At 32.7% G+C, this 19,046-nt stretch overlaps 1 protein-coding gene and 1 long non-coding RNA gene across 2 annotated transcripts in view; both read left to right on the plus strand.

Moving 5' to 3' along the window:
* The window catches only part of LOC123660902 (1-phosphatidylinositol 4,5-bisphosphate phosphodiesterase), a 110,455-nt gene that overhangs the window by 49,924 nt on the left and 41,485 nt on the right, over positions 1 to 19,046 (plus strand). The gene's annotated exons all lie outside the window — the stretch shown is intronic.
* On the plus strand, positions 16,073 to 16,920 carry LOC123660903. Its single transcript, XR_006744271.1, has 3 exons — positions 16,073 to 16,316; positions 16,666 to 16,668; positions 16,889 to 16,920. It is a non-coding gene; the product is annotated as an uncharacterized LOC123660903 (long non-coding RNA).

The raw sequence follows: 19,046 nt of genomic DNA on the forward strand, positions 1-19,046 counted from the left end.
TTCAAAATTCCATTATCATATCATTTTCAAAGGTGTTTTTACTCTTAAATTTGATAGGATTATTTTTCTGTCATCCTATACAAACATCGCGGTAACATCAACTAACACTACTATGGCTCGACTTGAAGAGACCCCTCTTAGAGATAGACCCTTGTCATCTTTTATTCAAATTAAATTTGTAACAATATTAGCTACGACACGCGACTGAAATTTACTGCTTCTAAGAACCGTTACCGTGACGTTTAAACATTATTTCTTTTCATTAAATGTTTCAAATTATTAAAGTGAAAACTTCGTTTGGCGCACCGAACAAACATTTTTTCTTAGGTAGTAAGTTAGGCTGATCCGTCACGCTCTAAGGTGAAAGGCTCGATCTGGTTAACTCGGGACTTATTGCGTTATTGCTTGATCGCCTAATGAAGTTTTCACTTCTGCCGTGCATTTTTTATATTTTTATTAAAGCAATAAAAGTCTAAAATCAAAACGTAAATTAGCGCTTACTATTCGCTTCAGTACAGTAAATTCTGGTTTAATATAATACCTATATTTTGAATAAACTAAATGAAAGCGCCATGTGATTGACGTTGCGTTGGCGCAGCAGTCACAGTACTGACTGTTACGCTGGCGGTCGCGGGTTCGATCCCCGATCACGACAGATATTTGTATTGGCCACATAGATGTTGGTCATGGTCTGGGCGTTTGTGCTTGTGTATTGTGTATTTTTCCGGACCCCCAACACAGGAGAAAATCCTACTGGGGGCCGTTGAGTGTGAACCGTTTATGTGTAAAACGCCACTCAGCGTCACTGCTGAAGTGCTGATCGTAGTTTCACACGATTTCAGTACCCATATTTTTTATATCGTTTCTTAAGGAGTAACCAAACTCTAAAACTATTGATTCTAGATAGCGCGGAAAATTAAATCGATAACTCTGCAGTGTCAATGAACTTGAAGTAAGATGATCCTAAATTTGTTACTCACGCCGAACCCTCGCCGATCTTAATGGCTCCGTCGAAAGTGTCCGGTTACAATTATAATGTTTGCCACTATCTTTACAACTGAGATTAAGTTAGAAATTACAAAATTGTACGGATTTTGAAACTTATAGCTTATTTCCGTTACTTGTTATTATTTTTTTGCAAGGTGCATTATTGCTAACGAGTGTCGTAAAAGAAATCTCGTAAATAAATAACAATATTATTTATAAGGCTATAAGGAATATATCAGTTCGCATAGTAAGGACCTGTCCTTAGGGTCAGTTTCAGCTCAACTAATAATCTGCAACTCTTAGATTGACTAATTGTGTATATAAATATGTAACATATAAATCGGAGTTTTAAAATGAAAAAAGTACATCGCAATTTTTTTTATATTAGTTAACGTTATACGTCAGATAGCTCTATCAATAACCGTTGAAAAGGTTAAGGTTATTCAATTTGCGGTAGCTTGTTATTAGTTTATTTATTTCTACTAGTGGTCGCCCAGAGGTCGAAATTCGACCATAATTAAAAGTTTAAATTAAAGAAAACCAAAAAATTATGAAAATAAAGAACCTTTTAAAAAAATTTGAATGTGACTACAGACTTTGACAATCAACAAAAGAGCAATATGCGTTTGTGTGTCAAATACACAGTAGTCTGTGTAATGTTCTTTTTTATTGAGTTAATGGAGTTAATATATTTTTATGCATATTTTTAAAAAAATATTAGCATTCTGCACTCCTTTTCTATATAAACTATAAGTGTGCGAAATTTCATACTCCTCTGTCCGCGCAATTTACATAAAAGGGGGTACAAAGTTTTCGCTTCACGTACTCGTACTAATATAATAATCACGTTTAATACTAAAAAGATGATAGTATTATGCAGTCTCAGACGTATTCTTACCGCACCTATAAAAACCGTGATAGTATTAAATGTGACGTGCTAGGTCTAATTTAGAAGTCAGAGTTTTGTATTAAGGCTATTATTCTAGGCTAGATATAAATATTATTAAAAGTGTATTCTGTTTCTTTATATTTTCTGGTTGTCCTGACAAACTTCATTCTGTCATATTTTGTTGTTAATTATCCTAACAATAACGAACACAAAAAACTTTAATCCAATCTACTGCAAGCGCTCGGAAGATATGCGTGTATATGTTTACATTTCGCTGACTCATTTTTTACTATATAATTATGTCATATGCTCTGATCCTTCTGCTACACGGGGAAAAAGGCCTATGCCTAGCCGTGGGATATAACAGGCTGAAGCGTAATGTTATATACTTGTATTCATTTTTATTCCGTTATAACCTTTACAGAATACCTAGTAGAAAAACTTGAAAAATTGCCGTATCGGTCAAGACTTGGGTCTTGTGCTTAATAACACGTTCATCTATTAATTTTTATTTATAAATTCATATTAAAATAATATAATTTTCCATTATAAGCTGTGTACATTATTTCTGCTCTGTAAACTACATCGTATCATTTTACGATATAAAATTCAATTACGTTTCGCTGTAAGTCATTCACACGAGAGTCTTCACGAATTTATATATATTCTCTATCTTACACTTTATTTCCAAGTAATACAAAATGGAAATTGAAAATTCCAATATATCGTATCGTAATGGTGACAATAATCTACATGTATGTATAATACTTTTTTTATACAACGGTCGCCAATCAAGCGTACGGCTCACCTGATGGTAAGCAATTACCGAAGCTTGGACGCTTGCAACACCAGAAGCATCGCAAGCGCGTTGCCGACCTTATCCCCAATCTCTTTTCAGGAATCGTTTGCTCTGTGTGAGTAGAACTCAAAGTCTGTCAGTCTCAAAATATGTCAAAAAACGGCATAAAAAAATTGTGGTAAAGAGGTGTGATAAAAAAAATTGTAATGTCGTGTAAGTAAGACTTATCAGGATACAATTCACAAATGAGTTATTTAGTAATAACAATAATAGTTAACCTCCCACACTCAATGGACCTCAATAAGATGAAGTTCCGCGACAGGAGTCCAAGACAAACGTGAAGTCAACGTAAAACCACACAACGTATTTTTGTGACCGCTGTGCCTCTGCCCTTACCTGCCATTAATGAACTTTGTCAATGTTGATGTTGTGAAGAAGGTTTCATAAATGAATAGACATTTACAACGGTGGTCGTAAATTGGGTTGTGAATACCTACAATCGAAAAAAGTTTACTCAAAGGGCATGACAGTCTAATAGAATATACCCAAACATTTATACTCAACATTAGTTTATATGATTAAATGAGCTTTTAGTAATGCCAACCGACCACCGATGATTTCTCTAATAACACATACAGTAAGTGACTATTTTATTACATACAAGCTGTGCCCGCGACTTCGTCCGCGTGGAATTTAACAAATAAATTATTGTTCAGTTCGCTGAGTTATAAAATAAATAAATTTATAAAATAAAAGTAGCGTAAGTGACTCCTTGCTACATCAGCTATCCAGTGAAAGTCCCGTCAAAATTGGTCCAGCTGTTTCAGAGATTAGCCGTAACAAGCAAACAGACAATTGTAAAAAATGTTATTTTGGTATATGTACCGTGCATATGCAGTTAGTATAAAGCGGTTATTTTAATATTACAAACAGACACTCCAATTTTATTTATTTGTATAGATGTACATAGAAGTCTCGCGACTGTCATATGTATCATTTGATAATTGAATTGCAAAATTCCACCGTAAAAAACATACATACACACGTACATTGCAAATTAAATAAAACTTTAAAAGAAACTTTATAAAGGCATATTCACAACTTAATTTTCATTATATTTATTTATGACTTCTAAGTCTACAATGATCAATACAACTAATGTCGAAGCCATAAAAATATTTACTGAGAAGCCATACTATATGTTTCAGTTTACCAACTGTGTTTATATTGTTCACAAATTATATAATATATATTAACTTTACTCATATTTATCTTGTAAACAAACTCACAGTAATGAGAACAAAAGCCTTTGAAACGGTACGACGAAACCTAATTTTTTATTTAATAAATAATAACGACGAAAATTATGTTTTAGTTTATTCTTTCATTTCATGCGTTTCGTATTTTAAGCATCTTTAAAAAATATTTGATATTAATAACGTTATTTATAATAATTGTGTTTGCTCGCAAACGAAAAACATAACGACTACATCGAGAAGTAATACAACGTATACGACAAAAACATAGTCAAGTAAATATGCATTATTATATCGAAATATATATATCAATATAAAAAAAAAACTTTATTCAAATAGGCCCCAAGAGCACTTTCGAATCGTCATTTTACGAATTAAAACTTTAAAGTGATTGTTATTTTTGTAAAAGTAAAGCTACCACCGGTTCAGAATGTAGATTCTGCAGAGAAGAATCGGCAAGAAACTCCGCAGTTACTCTTTTGAAAATAATATATTTAACTCTAAAAAGTACTCGTCAGATCTCCATTAAATTTAAATGGGATCAAATGACAAATATACCATGTAAAAGCTATAAAAGGTAACACACGTAAAAATTACATCATCCAAGGGACCAAATGGCACCAATTTCGCATCGATAAAAAATCACGTAATTCGGATCAAACATCTCGGTGTTGGTGTACATACAAGTTAAAATAGCTTAATCTTTACCATACTTTTAAATTATTCTTCGTATGAACAAATAGGGTTGAGAATATTCTAAACATCATTATTGGGCCCTTAACCTTGTACGACTCCGCTTGGGCTAGCCAGAGTGGTTCCAAGAGTACTTGAGAAGTTCCGAAGGTAGTTCACATTGAATTGCTGAACCCGACCCAATTTCAACCAGAAGGGTAACGAAGTTAAGGAGCTGGCTCCACTTTGCACGAACATATTTAAGATTATACTCAGTCTCTTAAAGAGTAACTGCAGAGTTTCGTTTCTATTATTCGCAGCAGAATCTACATTCCGGATCGGGGGTAGTTTCACTTTGACTACAAGAATCACACTTTCACTAAAACAAATGTGTGTAATTTTTTTTTAATAATTATTAGTATTAATAATACCTATTGCTTTTAATACTGTTAAAACCGTATAATTATATTATGAGAATTTATTTGACACGCCTAGTTTATTTATGTGTAATCGCCTACTAACCGATCATTTTCATTTTACTGATTATAACACGAATACCCTGCAAAACTTATGAAGTAACTGACACAAAAATACAATAAAATTGAGAACCTCGATTTTTTTTTTTTTTTGAAGTCCGTTAAAAGACCCTAAAGCATAATTTTTTTTTGTAACGCATCAAACAAATTCCAGTTTAAATTAAGTATTATTTCGAATCAACGGCAACCGTTTTGAAAATAAATTAATATTACACCTATCGTTATAACAACATTATTAATAGATTTATCGATTGCTATTTATTTATATTTGTGTTCGAACAAAGTTAAATAAATTTTAAATGATCGAATGACATTAATATTTAATTTTAATTTGAATTTCGGACATGTATCTTATAGCTTTCATTTTGAATGTTACAAAATTAATAAAATTATGATGTCTGGCATTAAATTAATTAATTAAACAGGCATGCCCAGTTTTATTCGTTTGTGTATGGAATGTTATTGTATATTATATGACTAGCTGTGCCCATGACTTCGTCTGCGTGGAATTTTTCAAAAAAGTTATTGTTCAGTTCGCAGAATTATATAAACTTCTAAAATAAAAGTAGCCTAAGTTACTCTTTACTACATCAGCTATCTGTCAGTAAAAGTCCCGTCAAAATCCGTCCAGCCGTTTCAGAGATTAGTCGGAAAAAACAGACAGACTAACAGACAGAAAAAAATGTTATTTTGGTATACGTACCGTGTATACATCCATATGCATTTAGTAAAAAGCGGTTACTTTAATATTACAAACAGCCACTCCAATTTTATTAATATTATAGATTGGCCCTGTTTTACTGTGTCCGTTAAAGCTATTTGAGATATGACTGTACGATAGATATGCGTATGGTGTTTTTTCTTAAGCCTTTCTCGATAAATGAGGTATCTAACACTGAAATAATTTTTCAAATCGGACCAGTAGTTCCTGAGATTAGCGCGTTCAAGCAAAGAAACAAACTCTTCAGCTTTATAATATTAGTATAAAAGTATCTAAAACAATTTAGTGAAAATGTAACAAAGGAATTATACTATTTATTAAATCCACTTATTATATTATAGTTCCTCAAAAGGCTATTAAAAATAATGTATACAACTTTTGGGTAAATACTTGTAGATAGAAATACCAGTAATTAATTTAATATTATCGGGGATTTAATCGGATTTCCACATGAAAAGGGTATTATTTGTTTTCAGTTTCAATTGAAATGTAACGAATCCCTTTCCCACTTTAATGGCAAACTTAACTATTATATAACTAATTATCAACGAATTTCTAGTTTGTATTTCATTTGTATCAATTTTCGTGGATATCCGTGGGTAAGTAAAAATATCCGGATTGCGTATACTTGTGTATTTTTGACAGATTAAGTTATTAATATAAATTTTTCAGCTTAGTAACAATTGCACACCGCTCTGGAGTGGATGCGAGTTCTGTCTCTCGAGATGAAAATTTGTATACGTTACTCGTCTGCGTTTCCCGCCGTGCCTCGCAGAGCACGTTAAGCTGTTATCATAGCCTCCTGATAGCAATCGTTACTCGTAGTAAGAAATAGGTAGTTAAGTTCCGGCCCTTCTTCTACATCATGGAGAGAGAAGTCTATGCTCAGCATTGGGATGTTACAGGCTGAAACAATATAAATCAATAAATCAACTTTTTTAATTATCGGTAAAAATTAGAATAAGTACAAACTGCGCCATCGTGCTAATCAAAGGCTAGTTTGAATATTCCTCGTATAAAAATACATACATGTAACTACATAAATATCAGCCTAATATTACCGATTCAAGGCTTCCTTTGCTAACACATTTTTCGCTAACACATTTTTTACGAAGTAAAATTAAATTAAAGAAAATAAACTTCAAAAAACAATAATGAACGCGACGGTACGTCTACTGTTACATTGAATAGAATATCTAGTATTGTGAATTTGTGAGTGTTGTTTATGAAACTGTATAGCGCGACCTAGAAACGTAGGGGAGACACTGTTGTATATTTAATACAGCGAGATGTCATCCGCTACGGAAACATTGACGGGCGTGTCGTCTGAAACTTTGAACAGACACAATTGTATAATATGTGTCATGTGTTTGTGGCGGCTATTGAATTTAGGAATACATTTGACACATATACATGTACAATTGTACATACATTATATTTACAATCAAAATTGATAATAGCAGATTTAATGGAATTTTGTTTTTGTTACAGTGTTTAATAAATACTGATGCGCGTTATAAATAAATATTACCTACGTATGATATATATATATATATATATATATATATATATATATATATATATAGATACATAAACACTCAACGGACGCTACTAAGATTTACCCCTGTGTCGGGGTCTGGAAATACACAACCAAAAACAAATGTATGGCAAATAAAAATATGTATGTTGTGGCCGAACCCACAACCGCTAGCGCAACAGCCACAAGCCAAGTGCCACGTATCTTTATATATATATATATATATTTCTTGTATGTCACTGAACTCCTCCTAGACGGGTAGAGCGATTTTGATGAAATTTTTTGTGTGAATTCAAGGGGATTCGAGGATGGTTTAGATTCACAATTTGGTCCAGTGGAAAATGTTTATCTTAATATATATAAATCTCGTGTCACAATGTTTGTCCTCAATGGACTCCTAAACTACTTACCGATTTAAATCAAATTTGAACACCGTGTGCAGTTTGATCCAACTTAAAAGATAGGCTACATTTTATTTTGATATATTATGTTATTATTCAGAAAAGAATAAGGTGATACGAAGTTCGCCAGGTCAGCTAGTTATTTATAAGTAGTTGTTAATTTTGGAATGTTTTACATTGGATCCGATAGACTGCGCTACCATCGCAGCATCAAATATTAAATATTATTCTATTTTAATTTCAGTTTGTCCCGACAGTTGGTGCTGCGATCAAATTGAGAAAAATATTTGAAATTTTGTGTTATGGCAAAACAACGTTTGCGGGGTTCAGCTAGTTTACTGATATATATTTAATAACTAGCTTTGCTTAGCTCAAGTAATAAAGCGGTCTTATCACGAGGCTTCATAACATAATGATAATCTAGGCGTATCTAAGTAATTAGACTCTGAAAGTCTTCTGCGTAGCGGAATGAGCCAGTCCTCCGCTTTAGTGTAATAAAACTCAGTCATCCCTGCGAGGCTCTGAGCTTACAGAACATTTTGGAAGTATAAAATACGAATAAAAATACCAGTTTGAGCCGTATTACTCCATAAACTGATAATGTGATTGACAGATTCAATAGTCATTGTCTGAATTGTTTTTATATAGCTATGTAGTTAGGTATTAGATGTTTATTCTCTTATATATAAAAATGAATCGTAACATGTGTTCGTAAGCGTATAACTCAACAACGCCTGGACCAATTTTACCAATTCTTTTTTTTAAATGTTCGTTGAAGTCCAAGGATGGTTTTTACGGCGAGAAAAATTAAAATCCCACCAAAAACATTTTCATGTAAAATGTTGCCAAGACGAGATCATATGGCTTGCACTGTCAAAAAGTTATCAGATCTCATGTAGAGCCAAGCTTCTAACTCTACACGCCCTAACTCTACAAACCCTAACTTTACAAACTCTACACCTTAGTCAAAATATGTGGCTTGGCCGTTTCGCTACCGTCACGTGGGCGTAAGGTGAAAAATTTATTCACTGTTTATTACTTTTCTGTTATACAATAGTTCTATTAAAGAAAAAATAAAAAAAAGAAGAATAATTGATATACATATAATACAAATAAAAATAAAAAGAGAATATAAATATAAATGAGACAGGAAAGTCGTCATCTACAACATCGACAGCCGGTAGTAACGAAACGGCCAAGCCACATATTTTGACTAAGGTGTAGAGTTTGTAAAGTTAGGGTTTGTAGAGTTAGGGCGTGTAGAGTTAGAAGCTTGGCTCTACATGAGATCTGATAACTTTTTGACAGTGCAAGCCATATGATCTCGTCTTGGCAACATTTTACATGAAAATGTTTTTGGTGGGATTTCACTTCTTTTTGTAAGTTGCTTATGACAATATTATAGCTACATTTTACCTCTGACACATTTTATACCATAAATATCATCCAATCTTCACAATATTCGGTTTAAGCACGCTGTTTTTGATTTTATGTTGAACTGATATGCAAACGGTGACCTCCGCCAAAACTTAAATACCAAAATTACAAAATGTAAATTTTCGACATAAACTAATAACCGATTTTTATTTTTTATGTATTTTATTATTATTATTAATAACAAGGAGTCCCTATATCAATTTTCAGACCTCTAGCATCAAAATTTGCGGAAGTCTCATACAAACTTCCATCTTCTAGTTTAAGGGGTTGGAGGGTAAAAGTTTCAAGTTATAGAATTTTTTTGTTGTTTGTGTACTAATACTAGCTTACATACCAAATTTCAGCTTTCTGAGACTTCAGGAAGTACTCTATGAATTTTGATGATCATCAGTGAGTGACGAAATCGGGGTTTTTTAGATATCAATAAAATCTAAAGTATAAGAGCTATGCAATTGAAACTTTATACGTTTAATAAGTCCGCTATTGACATCATATCCCCAGAATTTTGTTTATCTGGTATAATCCAAACCCAAGTTATGAGGGTTCAAAAAAACGACGAAGCGCTTCGAGAAAAGATAGGTAGTGCTTTTCGTTTTTTTTTTTTTTTTGCTCGTCTTGGCGGGGGCACTACCGTGCCCCCAGATAATTAATTTCCGTGAAAACCTTAAAAACAGCCCTTTTCTTTTTCCCATATATTCCCGTTTTTTTTACTAAAATGTAGAGTGAATTTGAACTTTATTGCTATTCAATTAAGTTCATGTTAAATAATATATTATATTAGGGAGCAATTTACGTAAGTTATCAATGATTATATTGATCTTATTCGTAGACCGCATTTTAATTTAATTTACATACAGTAAAAATGGTATTAACTAGCTATCACACATTTACACATACACACATAGCTATTTCACATTACCTATTATATTCTTGCGGGGGTGTTAACAATGGAAAATTCCCGTTTTTAAACTATCGAGTCCAAATTTGATACGAATCTCCTATATGTGATGTAGAATTAATCGATGAACGGATTTTAGGATAACTCATGCCCAATAAGGATTACGGGGGTGGGCGTTAATAATGAAAATTTTAAATGTATGTAACTCCGAAACTACTGAACCAATTTTTATCAAATTTTGTAAACATCTGTAATTTAGTCTAACTTGGAAGATATGGTAGTTTTTCTCTCAATTGGACCCGGTAGGTGGCGCTGCTATCGGTATGTAAGCTATCAAATTTGGTAGCTGTTTTCCGGGCAGGACAACGTCTGCCGGGTCCGCTAGTTTAAAGATAAAAAGAATCTCAATTTAACTGTATTTGTTAGGGTTCCGTACACAAATGGTAAAAACGGGACTTCGCTGTCTATCCATCCGTCCGTCCGTCCGTCTGTCCGTCCGTGTGCCTGTCACCAGGCTGTATCTCAAGCACCGCGATAGCTAGACAGTTAAAATTTTCACAAATTATGTATTTCTGTTTTCGCTGTAACAGCAAATACTAAAAACAAAAGAAGTAAATATTTGGGGGGCAAAACTAGACAAAAAACCCATTTTTTGTCTATTTTTGCTCGGTATCAATAAATGGTAACAGGTAAGCACTTGAAATGTTCACAAAATACTTAATTGTATATTTACGTTAATAACAAATAATAAAAAAAAAAAAAAAAAAATATATATATTTATTTTACCTAGTCAATGGTACGGAACCCTTCGTGCGCTAGTCTGACTCGCACTTCGCCGATTCTTTTTCCGCGAATTTTGAAACAGTTTTACATAATTATAGTATAAGCGGTCGTCTCGATTGTAAAAATACATTTTGAATAATTTTGATGCTGAAAATAATTAATATTTTTTTTCTATAGATATATTAATTACAACACATTTGATAACATCGTGTCGACTTTGATAAAATTAGAAAAGTTAGTTAATATTCGGCCTCCCACACGTCTTATAATAGTGTCGAGATAGTTTCCAGAATTTATATCATCTAAAACATTACACATTAGAGTTGACGTAAAAGTTGTTTCATTCTGTATTTACTGGTATTAATATAGTTTTTAGCCGACTTCCAAAAAGGAGGTTCTCAATTCGATTGTATTTTCTGATGTATGTTACTTGAGAACTTATGACGGGCGAACCGATTTCGATGATTTTAATTTTTTAATCGATATGGCGTGTCATGTGGTCCCATTTAAGTTTAATTGAGGTCATACCGTATAACTTAACTGCGGGTGTATCGATTTTGATGATTTTTGTTTCTGTTGTGTAATCAAATCAAGCTGATTCTTTTCTTGTAGTCCCATTTAAATTTGATACAGATCTGATCGACTGCTACTTGTATAAACATAAAGTAAATCAATACAAGATTGAGATGCTTATAATTAAATTCAAAAATTTCGTCCTAATTAAAAACAATTTGAAAGTTTCGTACCTTTCTTTATTAAGGTAAACATTGTTTATAATTTTTACGCGCCAAATTTATTTTACAATGCGTTTCTAGACTTGAAAAGGCTCATTGTTATTATTCAGTTGTTTCTTCGGGCGTTACCTCGTCAGTTAGTAAATCCAATGTTGACTGAGCAAATACTAGCAAAAGTCCTAAAACGAAGTTATTACTTCATTTGTATTACAGGACAAATATGTGTGTTCAAAAGTGAGATATCACAGCATGGGAAATTCACTTCGAGGTGATACTATATGTAACTGCACTGATTTCGATTATATATATATTTTTTTGGTTACAGCAGAAACATCGCAACACTTAATGTGACATCACACTTCGTCACGTCGACGTCACACGTTTGATTTTTTGAAGCAAAACTTCTTTACGCGTGCTTGACTTGGGGAGTAAGCTGGTGAATACATGACGAGAGCGTTACGAAAAGTTTGATTGGGCGAGGCGAATGGAAGTTGAGAGGAAGATATAGATTAGTGAAAAAAGAAAGGAAGAGAGAGTTACGTTTCGTATATTACTGTAGGACAAATTAAAGATATTTTACTTCAGTCGTGTGGTGTAAAGCACACTCGTTTTTGTTTAGTTTATGCTTAATCATACGACATTTACCATTTCCACAGACTTCAAAATTCTATAAACGTTTCCATATCTATTCTCCGACGCGCGGCTAGTCTTACTCATTAAATAAATGAAACAAATTATAATAAATAATTAAAATAATAAAACTCTTCAAAACATACTGTAATATATTGTCATATCCTCTATCTTACACAAACAGCTAAAAGCTGTAAACCTCGTTTCATACGATTTCTCTCCCATATTTTATTCATAACACAAGCCTTATATCGCTTGTGGAGAAGTAAACTACAAAGTTCAATTCCATTTTCGATAACACATTTTAATAATATAACTATAACTTCTTATATCGACTTCGAAACAATTTGTTTGTTTAATCATTTAAGCATTTTATATTAGAAGTCTTAATTGCAAAAATTGACTAATATCGTTAACCGACTTCGAAAAAAGGAGGATGTTCTCAATTCGACTGTATTTTTTAAAAATGAATGTTACCTCAGAACTTTTGACTGGGTGGACCGATTTCAATATTTTTTTATTTGAAATCTAACAAGTACTTTTCAAGTTATATAATAATGCGTATTTACTTGATTATTTTTGCGCTGACCAACATTGTATTATACCGCGTGGCTTTTCACTGGGTATACCGATTTTGATGATTCTTATTTTATTCGAAAGAGAATCTTATTTTATTCGGAAGAATTGAGTAAACTTTGATAACGCGAATTTACTTCACTATTTTTTCGTCTACCTACGTTGTATTTCTTATCGATTTAATTGAAGTCGGCCTTTTTTTTCGTTTACGAGCAAACACAAATCTGTAACAACAACACACAGTTTGCACAGTGGTTATCGCAACTAGCTGTTGCGTTGCTGTCGCTGCGCTGGTTCGTGGTCCGGTGGCTTGCGCTTCACGATATCACTAATACTTCTACCTATTCTGCTCTAAATAATAGCATCTGTAGTGTATTAAGACGAATTATAATGAATAATTGTGCGTATTGTTAGACCACTAGGTATCTGAAACCCGTGTATTTAAGTGTACATCTCTAGTGAGATAATTATTGCGTCTCTGTTGATGAGAGTAGTGAATTTTAGCGATAATTCAAGCAAAACATAGCAACACATATATACATAACATATTCTGTTGAATATAAAAAAATAACAAAAGCAACGTCAATATAGGATTGCCTATAAAATAAATAAATAAATAAATAAATAGTTTCCAGAACTATCTGTTACTTAAAAACTTCATTGCTTTCAGCGATCGTCCTGTTAATTTCCGACCGGAACACAGTGCTCCAGGAACGTAATATCCGCAGAATATCTTTATACGACGCTCGCAAATTGTTCATGGAAACGAACTCGCTTCGCGTTAACAACAAAAGGAACTATTAAACTTAATGGTGTCGCGTAAATCAAAAGAAAAGAGAACTCGATATTTCAGGAGCAAAGAGAACTTGATATCGTATTGAAACGATTCACTTTTCATAGGGTTGATGGTATGTTGGTTACGGTTCGGTAACACTATATATTTACCAAATTTTTACTTTGAATGAAAAGTATAATTTGCTGAATACGTCAGGCGTCAACTCCTAATCCACACAACACACCGTGTGATGACACACATAATATATCTGCCTAATACCTATTTAATTAACTAATGAATATTATTAAAATAATTTTTTATTTATAATAATTAATATATATATATATATATATATATATATATATATATATATATATATATATATATATATACATATTGAATAATTAATATATATATACATATTGAAACATGGACAAACACGCCATACTTCATATATATTACTCGTATAAATTTATTAAATTATAAAAAATGGATCCATAGCTGTGACTATTGTAAGCACGCCATCCTATTGGTCCGAATGCAACAACGTAACTATACTTATAAGTATTATAAAGGGAAACCTGTTATTGGCCTTACTTTTTGTAATTGTTTACAGTATGTATTAACTGAAACGCTGTTGGTTTTCTCAATAAAAAAAAAAAATACACATTAACTGCTATTACAGAACTATGTGAATAAAACATTACGTAGTTAATGTATTCCGTATTCCGATTCTAAAAAATAAAAAAATATATACAAAATTGACATGAAGTATGTTTTCGAATCAGGAGTCCACGAAGTGTGACATGTGTGACAAGGGGTGGGCAGAGGTTCCAAATTTTGTGACATCACATTTCAAAATGTATTTGATATAATTGCTAGCATTAAAATAATTTTATTTTTCATACTTCTGATGGATTGATCTTCATTTCAGTGAAAATTAATTTAAATAGAGATAAAAATTATGTCGAAACTAGCGTTTTAATTTGATAAATATGACCATCTGTGACAAGGAGGAGAACAAAAGGAAAAATCGTGATATTCGTGTACTGTAATTTATAGAAGGCCTACAATTTATATTGATTTTATTCAATTTTCAAGCATTTTTAAAGTAATCGAAGAAAAAAAACATTCTTTTAATCCCATTAATTTTATAATATGTTTTTACTGAGTTATTTATAAATTGTGAAAGTGCTTCCCTTTAGTTAAGGTGAAACTAACACCGGTTTGGAATTTTAATTCTGCTGAGATGAATTGACACGAAACTCCGCAATTACTCCCTTAACATATAATAATTTTCATAATTTAACATTAATTTAAACATACATATTTTATATCAATATATATTTTACATTTATACACGTATATTATACTATATACTGTGTGGCTACGGTACTAAAGAATATAGCCACCGCCTCTCTTCCCGTGGGTGTCGTAAGAGGCGACTAAGGGATAACACAGTTCCGCTACCACCTTGGAACTTAAAAAGACGACCGGTGGGTGGCGGAAAAACCATCCAACTGCTGGCTTTGAAATACACAGGCCTAAGACGGGCAGCAGCGTCTTCGGTGCGACAAAGCCAGCCCTGCGGTCACCAACCCGCCTGCCCAGCGTGGTGACTATGGGCAAAACACATGAGTTCACGTTATTTTTGGCGTAAACTAGTGGAGGCCTATGTCCAGCAGTGGACTGTATAGGCTGTAATGATGATACTATCTTGATTATTTATGTATGGATATTTGTATATGTGTATGCGTTTGTATTATTGAATCTACTCGTACGAACTCATACACTACTTTTACTCATCCTTAAGAATATTGCACACTTCCTATCCGTCACTATCGTATCCTGTGCCCAAAGGTTATCTGGAAGAAATCGCTCTTCAGCGATATTATCGCCTTTGTACACCTTTTTTTTTTAGTTACTACTATTTGGTCATATTTTGGTGTACAATAAAGAATATATTATTATTATTATTATTATTGCTCTTTAAAAAACTGATGTACTTAGGTATATACAGAACGAAAAAACAAAAACATTTAACTTAAATAAAAATTTAAAATAAATTTAAAAAAAGAATAAAAATTTAATATACCTTTTTAAAGCTAAGTATAAGAAGAATTGAAATGTTTAACAATCTTATTAAATAATGCTTGTTATATTTTAAATAGACCCTAGAACAAAGATTTAACGTCTCAGTTTCCACCGTTATATTAATATCAAGAATAAGTTTGGTTTTTCACTTTGTAATTTAAATCATGTGAAAACAATATATTTCAGAGTTGAAAGAGAAAATTTTAAGATGGTAGGAAAAGTTTTAAAGCTACCGAGAACAACTTGAAATTAAAGACAGTAACTTTTCTCGATAATTTAGGATTAAGTTTACTTAATAAATTATAAACTGGTATTCCTAAATATTTTGTTAAACAAATTTTAATTTTAGTTTTTTGTATTTTTATATTTTTTTTAACACTAGGATTACAAACAAGTTTGCGGTCCTGCCTGATAGTAAGTATTTATCTTAGTCTAAGAACAGATTGCATTGCGTCGCAAGCTCGTTGCCGACACTAACCCCGCTGTCAACACTGCACATCCCCACAAGCTCTGGTTATATTCTGTGAAAGCGATGCTCTCAAGCAGCAGAGGTGGCTCGTGACATTTGTTGATAGGGGTTCACAAATAATTGTGTTTGCTCGCAAACGAAAAAAACCGACTTCAATTACATCGACGAGTAATACAACGTAGATCGACGAAAAAATAGCCAAGTAACTACGCGTTATCAAAGATTACTTAAAAAGTAGTTATCAAATCTCAATAAAATTTATATGTGACCACATGACAAACACCAGCTTTCGATTAAATTAAAAATTATAAAAATCGGTACACCCACTAAAAAGTTATTGCGGATTTTCATGAGTTTCCCTCGATTTCTCTGGGATCCCATCATCAGATCCTGGTTTCCTTATCATGGTACTAAACTAGGGATATCTTCTTTTCAACAAAAAAGAATTATCAAAATCGGTACATCCAGTAGAAAGTTATGCGGTATAATACAACGTAGGTCGACGAAAAAAGCGTCAAGTAAAAACGCATTATAAGATATAACTCGAAAAGTAGTTGTTAGATCTCAAATAAATTTAAATGGGACCAATTGACACATACCAAAAGGTCAAAAGTTCTGATGTAACTTCCCAAAAAAAAAAATACAGTTCGAATTGAGACCCTCCTCCTTTTTTGGAAATCGGTTAAAAATAAAGGAAAAACTAGAGCTTACTTTATTTTATTAATTATTAATGTTTATCTGTTATATGTTACAATTAAAAACTATTTGGATTATTAAAAAAAAATGTATCGTTTTACTTACGAACCGACCCATTTCAAACGTAACATCGCGTTCGAAATAAAAGGGTTGAATTTAAGTATATATATATATCGACTGTCCCTACGTACAGTATCGAAACTGAAAATTTTCTATTTTTTTATTGCATGAAAAAAATACTTTTTATGTATATTTTCAAAAAAAAAAGAAAATGCCATAAAATACACATAAAATCACATTTTTCATGAGTTTATACTCATTATCGATAATAATAATAATAATAATAATAATTTACTCTTTATTGTACACATTAAAAGAAGTTTACAATTTATTAAACAATTAAAGAAATGTACAACAGGCGGTCTTATCGCTAAACAGCGATCTCTTCCAGACAACCAGCTTGGAGGAGATAATGTGAAACAAGCGGAAAGGGTGTACAGACTTAAAATGGAAGAAAACAAGAATAAAATCAAATATACACACATACATGCATACATATACACATACTACATACTACAAACAATATTAACTATACTAAAAATTACAGAACGTATTACATAAAAATATATAAATACACTACACACATAAATACATATAAACATATACACATACAAACATAAATACTCATAAACACATATATACACATAATATTATACATAACTGTACATTATTACAGTAATAGAACAAATAAGTGTATATCAATATATTATACAAATAGCAGTGACTAATGACGAAGTGGACGACAGTAATTTCAAAGTCTTAAGTAGTGTTCGTTAACCTTCTTTTTGAAAGATTCCAGTGATGTTGCACGTCTAATGTGTAAAGGGAGAGTATTCCATAACCGTGCAGCCTCAATGCAGAATGACTTGCTGTAGAAGGCAGTAGAGTGTTTGCCGATTTTCAAAGTAAGATTTTCACTAGAACGAAGTGATCTATTGTGTGAGTCACAGAGAAACTCAAAGCGTTCTTTCAAATAAGACGGAAGGATGGGATTAAATAATATAGAATATAGGAGAGATAGCACATGAGTATTCCTGCGCAGACGTATAGGAAGCCACTTGAGTTTCGCACGGAACTCAGAGACGTGGTCGTACTTGCGAAGACCAAATATGAACCGAATACAGAGGTTTTGGAGACGCTCGAGTTTGTTTAGTTGATCCTCCCTTAAGTCTAGATAGCAAGTGTCAGCGTAATCAAGGATAGGATGAAGAAGAGATTGAGCAAGAGCAACCTTAGTCGGAGTGGGAAGAAAATTACGTAACCTTCTTAATGAAGCGATAGATGCAAAAATTTTTTTGCTAACTTCACAAATCTGTGGATCCCACGACATAATTTCGTCAAACAATATACCCAAGTTTTTTACTTTTTCACTGTAAGGAATTATAACACCGCCAAAAGTTATTTGTGTCAAATTCGGCCAATCGATTCGCGAAATAAGCTGTGGGCTTCCGATAATTATAGCCTGCGATTTTGATGGGTTAACTTTCAGACCAAATTCCTTGCTCCAACAGTTGATTCGTTCGAGTTCCTGATTTAAACTGGTAATCATACTAGGCAGATCTGTTAAGCTTGTGTGCAAGTAAATTTGGAGATCGTCAGCATACAGGTGGTAGGGAGAAGTAATATATCGAGTAATAGTATTAATGAAGATTGAAAACAGGAGTGGAGACATCACGCCACCTTGCGGTACACCGGCATTGATCTTAGCCCAGTCAGAAAAAGTGTCGTTAAGTCGCACACGTTGCCGGCGCCCATGCAAGTAAGAGTGAAACCAGTCAATCGCTATAGGAGATATGTTAAGAGAATTCAGTATGGCAAGCAAAATGTCGAAGTCCACACTATTGAAGGCATTACTAAAATCAAGTAATGTCAAAACAGTGAGCTTTCGGTTGTCTTTTGCCATGCGAATATCATCAGTGATTTTTATTAATGCAGTAGTCGTACTGTGGCCTGAGCGGAATCCTGATTGAAATTGGTTTAAAAGGTTGTATCTACAGAGGAAAAAGTTAAATTGATTATAAGTGAGACGCTCAAGAACTTTAGAAAGGAATGGTAGGATAGATATAGGGTGAAGATCGGAGAAAGAAGTAGAATTG

The sequence above is a fragment of the Melitaea cinxia genome, chromosome 16 (assembly GCF_905220565.1).
Source record: "Melitaea cinxia chromosome 16, ilMelCinx1.1, whole genome shotgun sequence".
In the NCBI taxonomy this organism is placed as follows: Eukaryota; Metazoa; Arthropoda; class Insecta; order Lepidoptera; family Nymphalidae; genus Melitaea; species Melitaea cinxia.